The 15,890-nt window shown below is 45.9% G+C and overlaps 1 protein-coding gene across 1 annotated transcript in view; it reads right to left on the reverse strand.

The window, feature by feature from the left end:
- The window catches only part of RNF10 (ring finger protein 10), a 2,146,785-nt gene that overhangs the window by 1,367,224 nt on the left and 763,671 nt on the right, over positions 1-15,890 (reverse strand). The gene's annotated exons all lie outside the window — the stretch shown is intronic.

The raw sequence follows: 15,890 nt of genomic DNA on the forward strand, positions 1-15,890 counted from the left end.
GCTGTAAAGTCTACAATATGTGTATTACTCTAATCTCTTTTGTAAAATTTTCTTCTCTGTAAACTTATGGAGCTTTTCTCCCCAAGTCTCTGCTGAAAAGAGACACTTGTTGCCCAGTTGGACTATCCTGGCAAACAAATGTTAAATTATTTTCTTTCTCACTGTCCCACACACAGAAATGGCTCCCAAACAAATTCTAACATTTGTTACAGACTGTGAAGGATGCTGTGGGAAGGAATGAAGGAAGATTTCTGAACGTTTCCCTGGAAACCCAGTCTGAGTAGATCCCTTGCCACATACATCCTTCAAACAAGGCAACACCTCTGAGCTACAGCATACACAAATGCAGAGAGCTGCTACCAAGTGACCGGTCCTCTACAAAATGATATGCTGCAGGTAGACTATCAGCTAACTGTATGGGACCAAAGCCATCTCCCTGAACCTCCTGCTCACTCTGGGAGGCAACAAAGTGCAAACTGGCCACATCCACCCACCAATCACTGGACCACTATGACCACAGAACAGCACGTGGCCTATTAAAGGACATCTGCACTTGTATTCCATCAAAATAATGAATGGCACAGTGTTACAGCGGTAGCATTGTCACCTCACTGCAAGTGGTTCTCCAGTTCAATTCTTGGCTGGGGTGCCTTCTGTGTGGAGTCTGCAAGTTCTTCATGTGGGCTTCCTCCCACGTCACAAAGATGTGCATCTGGAGTATTTCTTCTGGGCCTCCGCTGAAAACTGGCTTTGTTCCAAGTCTGACTTTCCCAGTAAACAAATGTTCAATAAATAAAATCATGCATGCATAAAATTTACCTACCAGGATAGAGTACTGATCAAATCTAACAAATTCTAGCCTCAGCCTGGGGTCAAAAACTGACCAAACATACAAAATAAGCAGCAGTACAATCCATGGGTGAGAAAAAGAAGTTATGTACCTACCATAATGTTCCAGGTTAGTTGTCTTCATCTCGCCTTCTTTCTTGCTGGTTGGGGATCTGAGCCGATCCTAGTTTCCGACTCGGCCATCTGCAATAGCTCGAAAGTTGTTTACGGACTTGAGGCTACTCCTTATCCCATAATGCCTAGCGATAGCTACCCAGATCTCATTTGAAACAGCTAACTCCAGACATAAGAGAATAAACCAGTCAAAAGAACTGGGTGACTTACACCTCCCATATCCTGTAAATCAATAGAGGGAAACAAAGAATACTCAGCCAGTGAAAAGGGACTCCTCTCAATCCACTAGGACAGCGGGACAGAGGGCAGGACGCAAGAAAGAAGGCGAGATGAAGACAACTAACATGGAACGTTATGGTAGGTACATAAAGTACAGTTTTGGACCTACCATAAATGTAGATGTTCGAGTGTATACCCTGCTGCAGTCATCACACTTGGGTTATCCTGCCGTCAGGCGGTCCCGCAGTCAGCCAGAATTCCAAAGTCTTGGTCCGGCGTCGGTTGCTGTCGCTTCTTCCCTGACGTCAGAGCACCAGGGGTATATCAGAGGCATCAGACGCCATTTTCTTCAGTTTTTCTTGCCCCAGATGTCAGGTGCCCCTAATAGGTAGGCAAAAATATATGTATATATAGCTATCTTGAAAGAAAAATGTAAAACAAAACCCTTAGGCACAAGCAAATACACCACAGAGGTTGTATAGAATAGAGAAAAGTTCAGCTAGTTTTAGAGGGGATGGAGGGAGGGTAACCTGGACTGCAGCAGGGTATACACTCTAACATCTACATTTATGGTAGGTACAAAACTGTACTATGTTAATCGTGTTACCCTGCTGCAGTCATCACACTTGGGTAGAATCCCAAAGCTAAGGATGGGCGGAGTTGTCAAACAGGATTAGAGGGGGCTAGAAGGCACTGCAAAACTGCAGTGGCGAAGCCCACCCTGGTCTTAGAGTAAAGTGGTAAGTGATGATGTTTGGTGAAGGTGTGTACTGAACTCCAAGTTGCAGCTTCCAGAATATCCTTGGTTGGTACCTCCCTGAGGAAGGCTATAGATGTAGCTGCTGCCCTGGTAGAGTGGGGCCTTATGGTAGCAGAAACTGGTTTTCCATGGTGGATGTTGCAAAAACGTATGCAATGTCCTATCCATTTGGAAATGGTTTGTTTTGAAAAAGCCTTTCCCTGTGATGCTGTAGCATAGGATACAAGAAGCTGGTCAGATTCTGTAAACCTTAGTTTTATCCAAGTAGTAACGTAGCTGTCTGTGAATGTCCAAGGAATGCAGGAGTCTCTCTCCTTTGTTCTGTGGATTTGGAAAGAAGGTGGGTAAATGGATGGTTGATTTAGGGCCACACTGGATACCACCTTAGGCATAAAGGAGGGGTTTAGTTTGTAGAGAAACCCTGTCTTGATGAAAAATGAGGAAAGCCTCTACTGCCATTAGTGCCCGAAGCTCTGAAACTCTTCTAGCTGATGTGATTGCTAGCAGCAAGGCAGTCTTCCATGATATAAACTTTAGGTCAGCTGAGAAAGCTGGTCCCAAGTAGGTGTTGGTGCTCTCCTGGGATGCCTAATTTTCTTGGCCCCTCTGAGAAACTGCCTTAAGAGTGGATGTGAAAATAAGGGAGGATCCGTGTTGTAGTGAGCAGAAATAGCTGAGGCGTGGATTTTAATAGATGAAAAGGAAAGTCCTTTGTGTAACATCTCAGATATTGCAGAATCTGAGGTATGTCAGGCTGAAGGGTATTTTGGCCTTTAGCTTGGTTCCAGGCGCAAAACCTTTTCCATTTGTCTGAGTAGGCTTTCCTGGTGCTGGGCCTCCTGGCCTCCAGAATAACTTCCATAACTGCTTGAGAGAGAGGAGCTGGCTGGTTACCTAGGTGATTTGCCATGCAGCCAAGTTTAAGGTTTTGAGCTGGCTGTGTAGAATCTGATTGTCTTGCTGTGTGAGCAGGTGGGTAATTTGTGGTAGAATCCATGGTGGGCCATGGGCCATATTCCTTAATAGTGGGTACCAGTGCTGGCATGGACAGTCTGGAGCAATGAGTACCATTCAGGTTCTCTCCATCCTGACTTTCAGTAGCACCTTTGTGAGAAGGAGTAGTGGAGGAAAGGCATATACTGTTAGCATTTTCCAACTGAATGAGAGTGCATCCACTTTCCAAGCTTGTTGGCGAATGGTCCTTGTGCAAAACCTTGTTAGCTGATAGTTTTGAGGGCTGGCAAACAGGTCCATGTCTGGGAGCCCCCACTTTTGAGTTATCATTGCGAATACTTGTGGACCCAGTTTCCATTCGTGGGGATCCATGATGTTTCTGCTTAGGTCTGCCAATATGTTCTTTTTTCCTGGCAGAAATTGAGCTTGTAATTGAACTTGGTAAGCCAGTGCTGTGTTCCACAAGGTCATTGCTTGCCTGCATAGAGGGTAGGAGTGTGCCCCCTTGTTTATGTACCACATTACTGTGGTGCTGTCTGTCCTTATGACAAGCTGTCCTGGATGCAAGAGGTCCTTAAAGGCTGTCAGAGCATTTTGTACAGCTAGCATTTATTTTTGATTGATGTGCAGATTCCTTTGATCTGCTGTCCATATGCCTTGAACGCACCGTCCTGCCATGTGTGCCCCCCAGGCATAGTCCGATGCATCTATTGTCATAGTTTGCCTGGCTGGGGGTAGGGTGAAAGGCCGACAAGCCTGTGACCACCACAGAAACTCCTGTTGAAGGCAGGGAATGAGACTTATCATTGTTTCCAAGCTGTGATTGTGTTGAGTCCATATGCTTTTCAGGTACCATTGTAATTTCCTCGTATGCAGTTTTGCAAATGGTATTAGTAGTATGCAAGATGCCATGAAGCCCAAGGCCTGCAGAATTTTTCTTGCAGGGAGTTGGGTCTTTGTTGCCATTGTTCTGAAGTACTTAGTTAATTGTAATGGTTTGTCTGGCGTCAGATAAGCCATCTGGGCCGTTGTATTCAAGCTGGCACCCAGGAATGTCATAGTTTGTGAGGGTACTAGTTTTGATTTCTGTTTACTGTGTACCCTAGGCAACTTAGATGTCTTACAAAAGCCAGGTGTTGTAAGAGAATGCCCTTGCTTTCTGCTTGCATGAGACAGTCGTCCAGGTATGGGTATATTTGAATTCCCCTCTGTCTGCAGTATGCAATTACTGGTGCCAGGCACATTGTGAAGACCCTGGGCACAGTAGATAAGCCAAAGGCAGTGCAGAGAATTGGTAATGGGTTGAACCTGCAATGAAACTGAGGTATCTTCTGCAATTTTGTCTGATAGGGACATGCAGGTATGCCTCCTTGAGGTCCGTTACTAGCCAAGCTTTCTTGACCAACATGGGAAGAAGCTGCTGTAGTGTTAGCATCTTGAATTTGAGTACTTGCAAGAAAGTGTTTAAAATTGAAAGGTCCAGAATGGGTCTCCAAGCATTGTCCTTTCTGGGGACTAGAAAGAGCCTTGAGTAAAATCCTTGGCCTTGCTCCTGTGTAGGTACCAGTTGGATGGCTTTCATGTCCATGAGAGCGGTAATTTGTTTTTGTCTCTCTGCCCATTGATTTTGTGGCAGGTTTGGCATTCCTTTTATCCTTGGCAAGGTGTGGAAATGGAATCTGTATCCGTGTGAGATTATGTCTAGGACCCATTTGTCCTTTGTGACGATCAGCCAGTTGTCTGCAAAAAAAAGTGTTAATTTTCCTCCCAAGGGAGCTGCCAAGAGGGTTTTGCTTGGCAGTTTGTTTAAGTCATTGTGTTTGCCTTCTAGTGGTTTGGGACCCGTCTTCTCCTTTCTGTGTTGAAGTGCCCCATTGGCGAGGTTTGTAAGGGATTTAAGCTTGTTCTCTGCCCCTTGGGCGCCTGTATTTATCCCTCTGTGGCCTGTCAGATGCTGGAAAGGACCAATGTTTTGTTGGCCAATTTCTGCTGAAGCGTGGGGGCTGTACCTGTAAGAAATCCTTGACCGTCTGCAAAGATTTTGCCTTATCCTCCACTTTCTTTAAAACCTCCTCTGCTTTAACCCCAAATAAAACATCCTGCTGTAGGGGCGCATCCAGTAACTTTGCTTTAACATGATCAGGCAGAGATTGTTCCTTTAACCAAGCATGCCTACGTATCACAGACCCAGTAACAGCTGCACTGGAGGAAGCTTCCAAGGCATCAAAACCACATTGTAAAGTATGTTTGCCCACCTGTTCAGCTGCATGCAACAGATGTTGCATTTCCTTGAGTTCAGGGTGTAGAGGGAGCGTGCCCATCTTTTGTTTTGAGACACAAGGAATTGCTGGTATTTAAGCATGTGAAACTGACAATTTAATGCTCTCATAGCTAGAAAAGTAGAGGTGCAAACCACCTTCCCCCACCTGTCTAGTGCTCTGGAGTCCCTTTCCGAAGGTACAGGATTTTTAGCCATAGAAGCCTTAGCCCCTTTGGGACCCTGGGAGATTGTCTCTGGATCAGCAGCAGGGCTTTTGTAAAGGAATTTGAGAGTCAGGCACTCTATAGTATCCATCTGGTTTGGCTGGAGCAAGAGGCAGAGAATCTGGATTTAAACTACATTCTAAGAAAACATCTACTATGTCCAAAACAGGGGGGATAGCAAGAGGTCTGTGCTGGGGAAGTAAAAGAAACTCCCGGAGCCTTTTCTTTGAGTCAGAGTAGTCCTGACCTTCCCAGTGGAAATGTTCCCCCATGGTGTGTAAGGTTTCCCCAAAGGAGTAGTCTTCAGGGGGAGAAGCTGAGGGAATTGAGTCTTCAGCATCAGAATCTTCATAAGGGGGAAAGGAGCAATCCAGTTCCTCAGAGGAGTCTGAGGAAACAAACACCTGATCAGAGGAGGCATAATCCTCCTTGTGTCTAGGCCTTTTGTCGGGGGGGTTGGGAACCCCTGATAAAAAAATCAAATCTTCAGCCATTTTAAGCATCTGTTTCTTAGGCATAGGGCCTTGACCCGGACACTGAAGTGTAGGCTTTTTTGGTTTTAGAGGAGTCTTAAGTTTAGCATAAGATTTAATGGTGAGGGTAGTCTGTCTGAAGACACCTTCAGAAACCGAAGGTGTTTCTGCAGCACCGGCTTCCCCTACTGCGAAGTCATCGGTTGGGCCCAAGGAAAAAGGCTGTGTCAGCCTAGAAATCTCTGCTGAGAGATCCGATGCGGCCTGGGGATCCAATTCAGCGGTAGCCAGGGGCTGCGTAGGCTTCTCACTGAAAACTAGAGAACTGGCAACCGGACCAGCCGAGGCCTCAGAGTCCGGCTTGGATCTAGGCTGCTTGTCCCTATCCTTGCGTTTTTTTATGCACGCCGGTAGTCGGTTGCTCCGACGGCATAGTGTAATTAAATTTTCTACCGTAGTGTCGTACGAAATCAAAGCGATGCTTTATAGTTCGCTTATTGAACCTAGCACAAAACAGACAACCAGTGACGTCGTGGTCTGGGGCCTAGGCAAGGTATACACAAAGAATGTAAGTCCTTATGGAGGTATTTGCTTCCCACAAGAAATGCAATTGTTAACTTTTTCTGACATCGGACTGAGGCAAGAAAAGGTTCTCCAAAGGGGTACTTAGCTTTGAAGACTTCGGACTGAAACTAGATTCGTAAATCTCAGGTGTCGGCCGACCGGCAATTGCGAACTGTTTCTGCTTCAGGCACCATGCGGCAAGAAAGACTAAAGAAAATGGCATCTGATGCCTCTGATATACCCCTGGCGCTCTGACGTCAGGGAAGAAGCGACAGCAACAGACGCTGGACCAAGACTTTGGAATTCTGGCCGACTGCGGGACCACCTGACGGCAGGATAACCCAAGTGTGATGACTGCAGCAGGGTAACACTGTGAACATCATCTTTATGTTACATTGTCTATATCTTGCCTTCATTCTTGCTGGTTGGGACAGCGTCCCTAGCACCTAAAATCCTGGGTGGCTCAGTGGAATAGACTCTTCAGAGCAGTGGAACCAAAATCAGCTCTGCTCCGGGAGACCATATCCACCTTGTAATGAGAAATAAAGGTATGAGGATTTGCCCATGTAGCAGCTGCACATATGGAATCCATGGGCAGCCTAGACTGGAAAGCTAAAGAGGTGGCTAATGCCCTAGTAGAATGACCTTTCGGTTTAGATGGTAATTCCTTATCCCATAACTGATAAATGAAATAGTATGGGATAGCCATCTAGATAAAGTAACCTTGGAAACTGGGAGACCTTGTTTGTTTAAGGCACAAGACAGAAACAATTGGTCTGATTTTCTTATTTCTTTAGTTCTATGAAGGTAAAAAACGCAATTGCCTGTGCACGTCCAGTTGGTGAAGTTTGTACTCTGCCTTGTTGCTATGATTGGGGAAGAAAACGGGGAGATCTACAGATTGATTTAAATAATGTTCAGAGCAGACTTTGGGAAGAAATGAAGGATTTGTCCTTAGAGAAACTCTATCCCTATGAAAAACCAGGTAAGGGGGACAGAGATAGTGCCTGCAGTTCTGAGACTCGTCTGGCTGAAGTAATAGCAACCAGAGAGTGTTTTCCAAGACAGAAATTTGAAGCATGATGCCTCTGATTCAAAAGGAGGCAAACTTAAGGACATTAGGACTAGATTAAGGTCCCAGGGAGAAGGGGGGGGTTCTCTCACTGGAGGTCTAAGAAGAGATGTCCCTATCAAAAAGGCTTTACAGAGCTTGTGAGACATGATGCTTGAATTCTGTAACCCGATGTGAAAATTAGAAATGGCTGCTAATTGCACCCTAATGGTAGCGGAAGCGGCTCCAGAGTGAAACAGTTGTGCTAGGAACTCTAGATCTCATGGACTGGGGCAGAGAAGGGATCCACATGCCTAGACTCAGCCCAATAAGAAAAATGTTTCCATTTGCTAGCATAAATAGTCCTGATGGTGGACTTATGTGAGGAAACGATAATCTCACGGATTGTTGGGGAAATGCTAGGGAGCCTGGCTAGGGTTGGAAGTGGAGCAACCAAGCTGTGATCTGGAGAGTCTGAAGGGACTGATGCAACCCGCCTGATTGAGGAACCAGATCTGGAATCGGGTCCAGTGTCCAGGGCTGATCGAGAAGACAGAGGTGTAGGAGCAGAAACCAAATCTGCCGACGCCAGTATGGGGCAATGAGGCTCATTTTGCAACCCAACGAGTCTGCTTTCTGTAGGAGTCTTGGTATAAGGGGAAAGGGAGGAAATGCATAAAGGAGTCCCTGAAGCCAATCGTGGACTAGAGCGTCCCTGAGTAGGTGACCTGGAAGCAGAAGGAGGGAGAAGTAGTTGCTGCATTTGCTGTTGAATGGGGTGGCAAAAAGATCGCAGCAAGGCTGTCCCCATTTGCGGAAGATCAGGTCCGCAACTCAGAGACCACTCGTGAGGCATGATGATAGCTCTGCTGAGCCTGTCCGCTATGACGCTGGATCTCCCAGAGATGTGCGTCGCAATCTGAAAACGTTGGGAGGAAAATCGCCCGCCACAGAGTGCTTCTCGACACAAGGGGTAAGATTTGGTCCTGCCCTGTTTGTTGATGTACCACAATACTGACATATTGCCTGTCTGGATTGCAATGGTCCATGAAGGAAGAGAGTCTTGAAGGGCTTGCAACGCTAGGAGCACGGCTCTCATCTCTAGGACATTTATGTGCAGATAGTACTCGTGAGGTTGCCAAGTGCCTTAGACTGTCCTGCCCAGATAATGCCACCCCCACCCTATCAGGGAGGTGACTGTGGTCACTGTGGCTACCGGAGGGGGCTGAATGAAGGGTCTGCCCCGAGTCACTAGTGGGGAGACCATCCACCAGAAAAGATGCCTTTTGCATGCTTCTGTAATCATGATCATGAGACATGGGTAGCTCTTGGAAAGACCACTGTGTGAAAAGAAGCCACTGAAGAATCCTCATATGGAAGCGCCCCAATGGAAGGAGGATGGCAGCTGCCATGGAGCTTAGAGTTTGAAGGACATATTTGACTTGTATTTTCTTGCTCTGCATTAGAACTTGCACTTGTTGACAAATAGTGGACACACTTTCCAATGGTAACTTTGCGAACATTTCCTGTGTGTTTAATTTTGCTCCTAAGTGATAGACTGAGAGGGCAACAAGGCAGATTTTTCGAAATTTATGGTAATACCTAGCTGGGTGCAAAAAGTGATTGTGTAATCCCGTGCTTGTAGGAGTTGATGCCTGGTGGTAGCAGTGAGGAGCCAGTCGTCTAGATATGGAAACACCTGGAATCCTTGAAGTCTCAGGTGAGCCATGACCACTGCCATACATTTGAACATCCTGGGGGCTGTGGTGAGACCAAAGGACAGAGCTCTGAACTGGTAATGACTGACCCCCACCCGAAAGCGAAGAAATCTCCTGGAACGTCTGTCCATCTTGATATGGTAGTACGCACCCTGATGAGCACATCCAACTGTCCTGACCCAGAAAGGGTAGAATGGACTGTAGTGTGACCATCCGAAATGTTTTTCTTTGTACAGATCTGTTTAATCTGCTGAGATCCAGAATGGGTTTCCAGTCCCCTTGTCTTTTTTATGGTACTAAAAAGAACCTTGAGTAAATTCCAGATCTGAGCTGGTCTGCGGAGACGTCTTGGATGGCTCTTTCTTAGCAGTTCTGAAACTTCTATAACTGCTTGCTCCCTCAGATTGGGTGGAACATCTGGAAGGGCTTCTGGAAGGGCTTTCTTTGACTGTAAGGGGAGGTTTGATGGAAGGGAATTTTGTAACCTCCGGATATAATGGACAGTACCCATCTGTCTCTTGTTGAATTTTGCCAGGCTTTTGGGTACAGCGAACGTCTTCCCCTGACTGCCTCCAGAGGTGAGCAACCCTTCAGGGATGCTGTAAGGGCTTGTCAGAGAAGGAATCTAAGTTGCCATGGTTCTGCAGACCCCCTCTGCCACGAGGGCGGCGTCTATTATTGTTTTTTCCTCCAGAGGCAGAGGGGGAATCATCACTACGTGCGTCAGGCAAGGCTCCCTGAGATTTGCAGAACCACATCTTCCCACTCTTCTGACCCTTTGGGAAGGGTCTTGAGGGAGTGGAAAAACGGACTCCCATGGCAGAGTCTTGCCTTCTTGCTCACACCTAGTCAAAGTGTCTTTCACCTGTGGTTCAAAGAGAAAGGAGCCATCAAAGGGGGTGTTGAAGGACGCTTGAAAGGGTTCCGCAAAATTACACAGCCCCATGCAAGCATGCCTCCTGAGGGCCACAGCAGTGCCCACGGCTCTACTCGCTCCATTGGCAGCATAGGAAATGAGCCTCATGGAGGAGTTGACTACGGAATTAAGAGTCGCTAGCTGGGAAGTTACTATGGCTTGAACTCCCTCAGCTGTAGGATCTTGAAAGGCATCTCCTAGCTCTTTTAGGAGATCCCTCTGAAGACGAGTAAAATGACAAGTAGTTCAGTGACCTCATGGAGAAGGTCGCTGAACCAAACATTCGCTTTCCATATCTGTCTATCGTCCTAGACTCCTTGTTAGGAGGATGAACAGATGAAGAGATCTCTGCCATCTCTTTTTTGGTGGTGGCTGCTACCACCATGGCATCAATGGGCACACCCTTAGAAAGAAACTGCTTATCCTGGGGGCTGTAATGAACTTATTTGGTCTCCTCGGAATTGGCTCTGCTGTGTCCGGAGCTGACCAAGCCTTTCGAGCCACTACAGACATGAGTGGATCGAAAGGCAGAGAAACCCAGGAGGTGGAAGGTCGCGAACCGAAGGCATCCAGGAATACGGACTCATCCACGATAGGGGCTAGGGGGGTCCAGTTCCCCTTCTGCCTACGCATTTCAAGGATGTCCTCGAATGAAACATCTTCAGAGGGGGATCTCAGGGACCCTTCCGAATCATCTAAGTCCTTATCAGAAGTGACAGACTCCGGGGAGTCAGTGTCCTTCCTCTTGCACTACTTCTTCCGAGGGGGCTCCTCTAAGAGATCAGGAGAGGCCTCAGAAAAAGAGGAAACACCCAATGCGGTGTCCTGGACCATCGGTTTCCTACACTTGGGGTCTGGAGGAGAAGCAGAGGTTGGCACAGACACTAGCCGACCTCGGGCTGCCTGCCGGCAGGAGCACCCTACAGTTATGACTGCAACAGTGAAACACGAAGAACATCTGACTCGGTGGAGCCGGTAGTGGAGCTGACTCAGGGAACAGCACGCTCCGCATGACTTCAAAGGCGCCCCCATCTCGAGGAAGAGAAAGCTCCAGCTCTGAAGAAACCTGCATCTTTCTCCAAGCTGAGAGGGACGGCTCAGAGGCCGATGTTGGAGCCGAGCTCAGCTGCGCCAAAGCTCCGAGAGGGAGAATGGGGTCAGACAAGAGTCCGATGCCACTTCCCCCCCTCAGAGCAGACGAGGAAGCTCTGGCGACCAGATTCCTCAATCGAAGGAAGTATCGAGGTAATTGGAGCCGTGGTCGGAACGAAGAGGATATGGTGATCGGAGCAGACTGTTCCACTACCCGAACCCCAGCTCCAAACTCATTGGAGTCAGAGGAGAAATATCAAGTGAAGTGGGCGGAGCAGATACCCGTTTAGGAGGGCTGGACAATAATTTAGCTAGTGCCTGCGACTTTAACAACCCGACTACTTTCTCCACATCGTGATCAGACAGCCTAAAAGGACCAAGAGGAGTGAGGACCGGTGGCTATGCTCACTTTGAAGCAATGGAGACAGAGGAGCCGAATGCACCAACTCTAAGGAAGGGGACCTCAGCCTCTTGTAACTCTGCGACGGCTCCAAAACATCCGATGGAGAGGTTGCCTTGTCGGTGCCAGCCGGAACAGACTTAAAAGGTAAATCCAGCACAGGAGTCTGCTCCAAGGATGGAGCCGACAGCTTAGTGGCCTTTGGGGATTTCACTGGCTGAAAACTCTTTGCCAGTGAATCCTGGGGTTTTAACAGACCCCTAAGAATTAGTTTGTTCTTACGCTCCTGCAGGACTCAGACTAAAAGCATGGCAAATAGAACAAGAGTCCTGCAGGTGAACAGCACCTAAACAGACGCAACTAGTGTGCCCATCTGTCAGAGATTTTCTGACAGCACAAGTCACACTTCTTAAAACCAGAAACCTTAGCTTCCTTAGACATGCTGTACTAAAAAAAAGGACCAAGAAGTAACTACTGACACAAAAAACAGTACTAAGCTAGACAAGCACACCAGTACTATACTAACTACAATAATTTTTTTTTATAACTAGAGAAAGAGAAAAAGGACAGCCTCCAAGTTAAACGACTACCCTAGGGATGGGGGAGGGGCGGGGAGAACTCCAACTTAAACGAGTTCTAACACAAGGGCAAGATACAAGAAAAAATAACAGCAACAAGTATAACTATTCTAAATAGAAAAAAATACTAGAAAAATTTTAAATTTAGAAGGAAAGTTTACACAAAAAGCTAAATATATGAGAATGAGCCAGAAAAACGACACCCTCGCAGCTGAAGCGGCAAACGAAATCTGGGTAGTTATCGCTAGGCATTATGGGATAAGGGGTAGCCTCACGCCAGTAAACAGCTCTCGAGCTATTAAAGATGGCCGAGTTGGAGCAGAGGATCGGCTCCGATCCCCAACCAACAAGAATGCAGGCGAGATAGACAACTTAACATCAAAACAGTACAACAGTAGAATGATGTTTTGGATACATAGTAAATCCAGAATATTCACTCAAAACATGTACAAGACATTCAAAACATTTGAGAAATTAGACTAAAATAAATTAAGAGGGGTAAATGAGCAAAGGATCTTACTGGTTGAGCTAGACTGTAGAAGAATTAAAGTAGACTTAAGTGATGTGACCCGAGAAGCAACATGTACATTCCTGCCTAATGACTTGGAATTAGGACAGTCTAATTTCACATGGGAGGGATAACCACAGCTTGGGCAAAAGAAAAGTGAATGCAAGCTCAAATATGCAACTTGGGAGTGTGGGACGTGTTTTAGGGCATGATGGGTTCAGATTTCTTGGGATGTATGCGGGACGTCTTGGTTAGGTTAAAAAGAGACAGAGTATGTTCATGTAGGAGTTCAAACAGTTGTGATCCTAGAAACAGGTCTGCTCTTTGAATAACTAGGAGCCAGGATGCTGTTTTACTGTTGTACACAGTGGTGTTCATTTCTTGGGAAATGTGTAATCTACATACTGCTTTTCTAACGTTTGAGTAGGGGAGATTTTAGTAGAGGCTGCCGATAACAAGGAGGCTGAAGCTGAATTCAAGTTCCTTTCCTTACTACAGACCTACAGGAAAGCGGAGGGGGGATTTTTTTTACATGCATTAGCAAGCTGCAGTTGGAAGCTGAATGAGATGTCTAACCAGAGACCAAGACACTTGAAAATTGAAGATATGCTCTAAAGGATGGTTATGATCACAGACTGCTGAAGTTCTCTTGGATCTGCTGAGATTTTGTTAGTAAAAAAAGCACAGATTTAGTTTTGAATGCATTTAGTATGATGTTTTTTGCAATAATCCACTCACTGAGGTGACTGAAGTCAGAATGTAGACCTTACTTACGGTAGTTAGGGAGTGGCTGGAGAAGTAGGACCATGTCATCTGCATACAAGAGGACAGGAAGGTAAGATGATCAAATGGGGCTTAACGATGTATATAAACAAAGGGGGCAAGAACAAATTCTGAGTTACACCTTTGAGTACAAGAGAGGCGGTGGCAGCACAGGGCTACAGATCACTGAGAAAATGTTTAAGAGGATAATTCTGGAACCAAGAGATGGTACAAGAGCTAATGGCAACTGACCAAGTCAAAAGCTTTTGTGAGGTCCATAAAAACTGGATCAGAGAACATAGCTCCACTGACATTAGAATTCCATTAGTCAAAGAGCAAATGAGTGCAGCTGTGCTCATCACTTTTGGGAGAGAAGATGGTACTTCGTAACAATGCAAGGTGAAGGTAGACAATGATTTTGCAGAGGGTTGTGAGGACGGAAGTGTGATGGCAGTGTGTGTTTGGTTATGGCAGATTTCCACATATTAGGTATGATTTAAGATGCGTTCATGAAGAGCATAAGGAAAGGCTGCTGCTTACACAGATGTCAATACTCAAGTCTCAAACCTTGCTGCTGTTATTCTCTAGATCTGCTGCTGTGTACGTGCAATGACTGGGTCAGTGAAACTATTAACGACAGACTAGCTTCCTCTTGTAGTGCTCCTTTGCCCTGCTTTGCACTACTCTTCAAATTGGTCCAACCAAAATACAAAACCACTTAAGTTTTCTCCCTTAATTCTGTTTACATTTACTTAAAATGAATTTGTACCATAATCTCTCAGCTCTGAAATATAGAGGGACAAAGCCTTGACTATAAGTAACAGTAGTACCTCAGCTACTAGAAGAGCCACTGCACGGAGGACAGAAGTGAACATTCACCTGGGTATCAAATTCTGGGGGGGAAGAGAAATATGTCCCTGACTGGACAACGCATCAAGGCAGACTGAAGTCTGTACCTTAGCCACTGATACGGTGTGGGGTTATGTCTTGAGGCTATACAATTCAGTAATGGCAGCTCTTGAGAAAACATGTCTAAGACGGGTCTACTTCACCCTTTCGAAGGCTGACAATATCGAAGCCGATATTGTCGGCACCAAAATGTCAAAAGCGAAAGTCATCACGCGTGTAAACTGAAATCTCCGTAAGGGGAGATTTCAGTTTACTGCAATGTAGTGCGATCTTGGAGTTGGCATATTTAAGTAGTGGGGGTGTGGGGAGTGCAGGGGGGTTTGCCCCCCTGCATAGAGTAATTTGTTTTTTTTTTTTTTGGTGTGTTCAAAGTTCGGGGGCTTCAACATTTTCATGTCAATTATTATGCTGTCGACAGTGTGAGTTTTCAACAATGTGATATAAACAAGTCTATGACAATATGCAGTTGTCAGAGGGAGGGGTATAAGCTGCCCCCACAGTGATATGGTCTTGCGTCAGTCACGAGCAGATGACACTTAATAGTAATACCCTACTTTTCACACTCAGTACAGTGCAAAGCATTTGACTGGCAGGCCAAGTATATAGTAACCCCCAGGGCAGACACAGACTGAATGGATATCAAAGATCCCCAGCTGTGGGGCAGAGCAACCAGAGTTACGCTACGATGGCAACTGCCTCCATTAGTGAAAGACAGGATACAGACAGTGGCACAAAGATCCCTCATAGCTAACTGGACAATGGCCTACCTAGCGAGTTCATGCATTTGTTCCAGGGTTACAAGTGAATAAAAGGGTTCAAAGTCAGACTGGGGGAGGCTCAATGGTCAGCACACATATGCAAAAAAGTTCTTGTAGCTGAATATTTATACTTTGATAAAATACTGCACTGTTGAGGTATGTGACAGCAAAATAGCTTATGAGGCCCAGTGTCTAACACTGGTATATTTCAAACAATGGCCACGGCTTCACATGTAGTCCACAAGCACAATCCTCTCATATCTATTAATAATTCAACTAAAACACATTTATACACAGTTACACTTTTCCTTTTTTCCCCACCATTAAAAAATCTTGCTCAGATTATGAAGGAAAATGCTAGCACTAAACCAAAGAAGCCCGCTCCTTTACAAACAGGATGTGAACATTAAGGCACCCAAGAATGCCAACTCTTGCCCTACGTCCGTTTCCCAAAATAAGTTTAACAGTCTTATTTTTACATGAAAAATCATATCTCAAGTTCTAAACCAAAGACCTACTCAAGCTCTCAGTGCTCCAGCTACACAACTGAGCAGTTAGTTCTAGCAGTTTAGTAACTGCCTTAAAGCAAAGCTTCTGGTCTGTTAAATGCAGCAGAGTTACTCAGACAACAGCAGGATAAAAGTAAAAAATGGCATCCTCATTTCACCTTGGCACAAAGTTGAACAGAGAACAAATATCCTAGTTTATTACTTTTAGGCAAAGTGGGAAGAAATTCAAACCAAAAAGGCCATCAACTAGAAAAAGCAACTGAAGTCCACCA

Source organism: Protopterus annectens, chromosome 4.part0 (assembly GCF_019279795.1).
Source record: "Protopterus annectens isolate FY-2018-M chromosome 4.part0, PAN1.0, whole genome shotgun sequence".
NCBI lineage: Eukaryota > Metazoa > Chordata > Ceratodontiformes > Protopteridae > Protopterus > Protopterus annectens.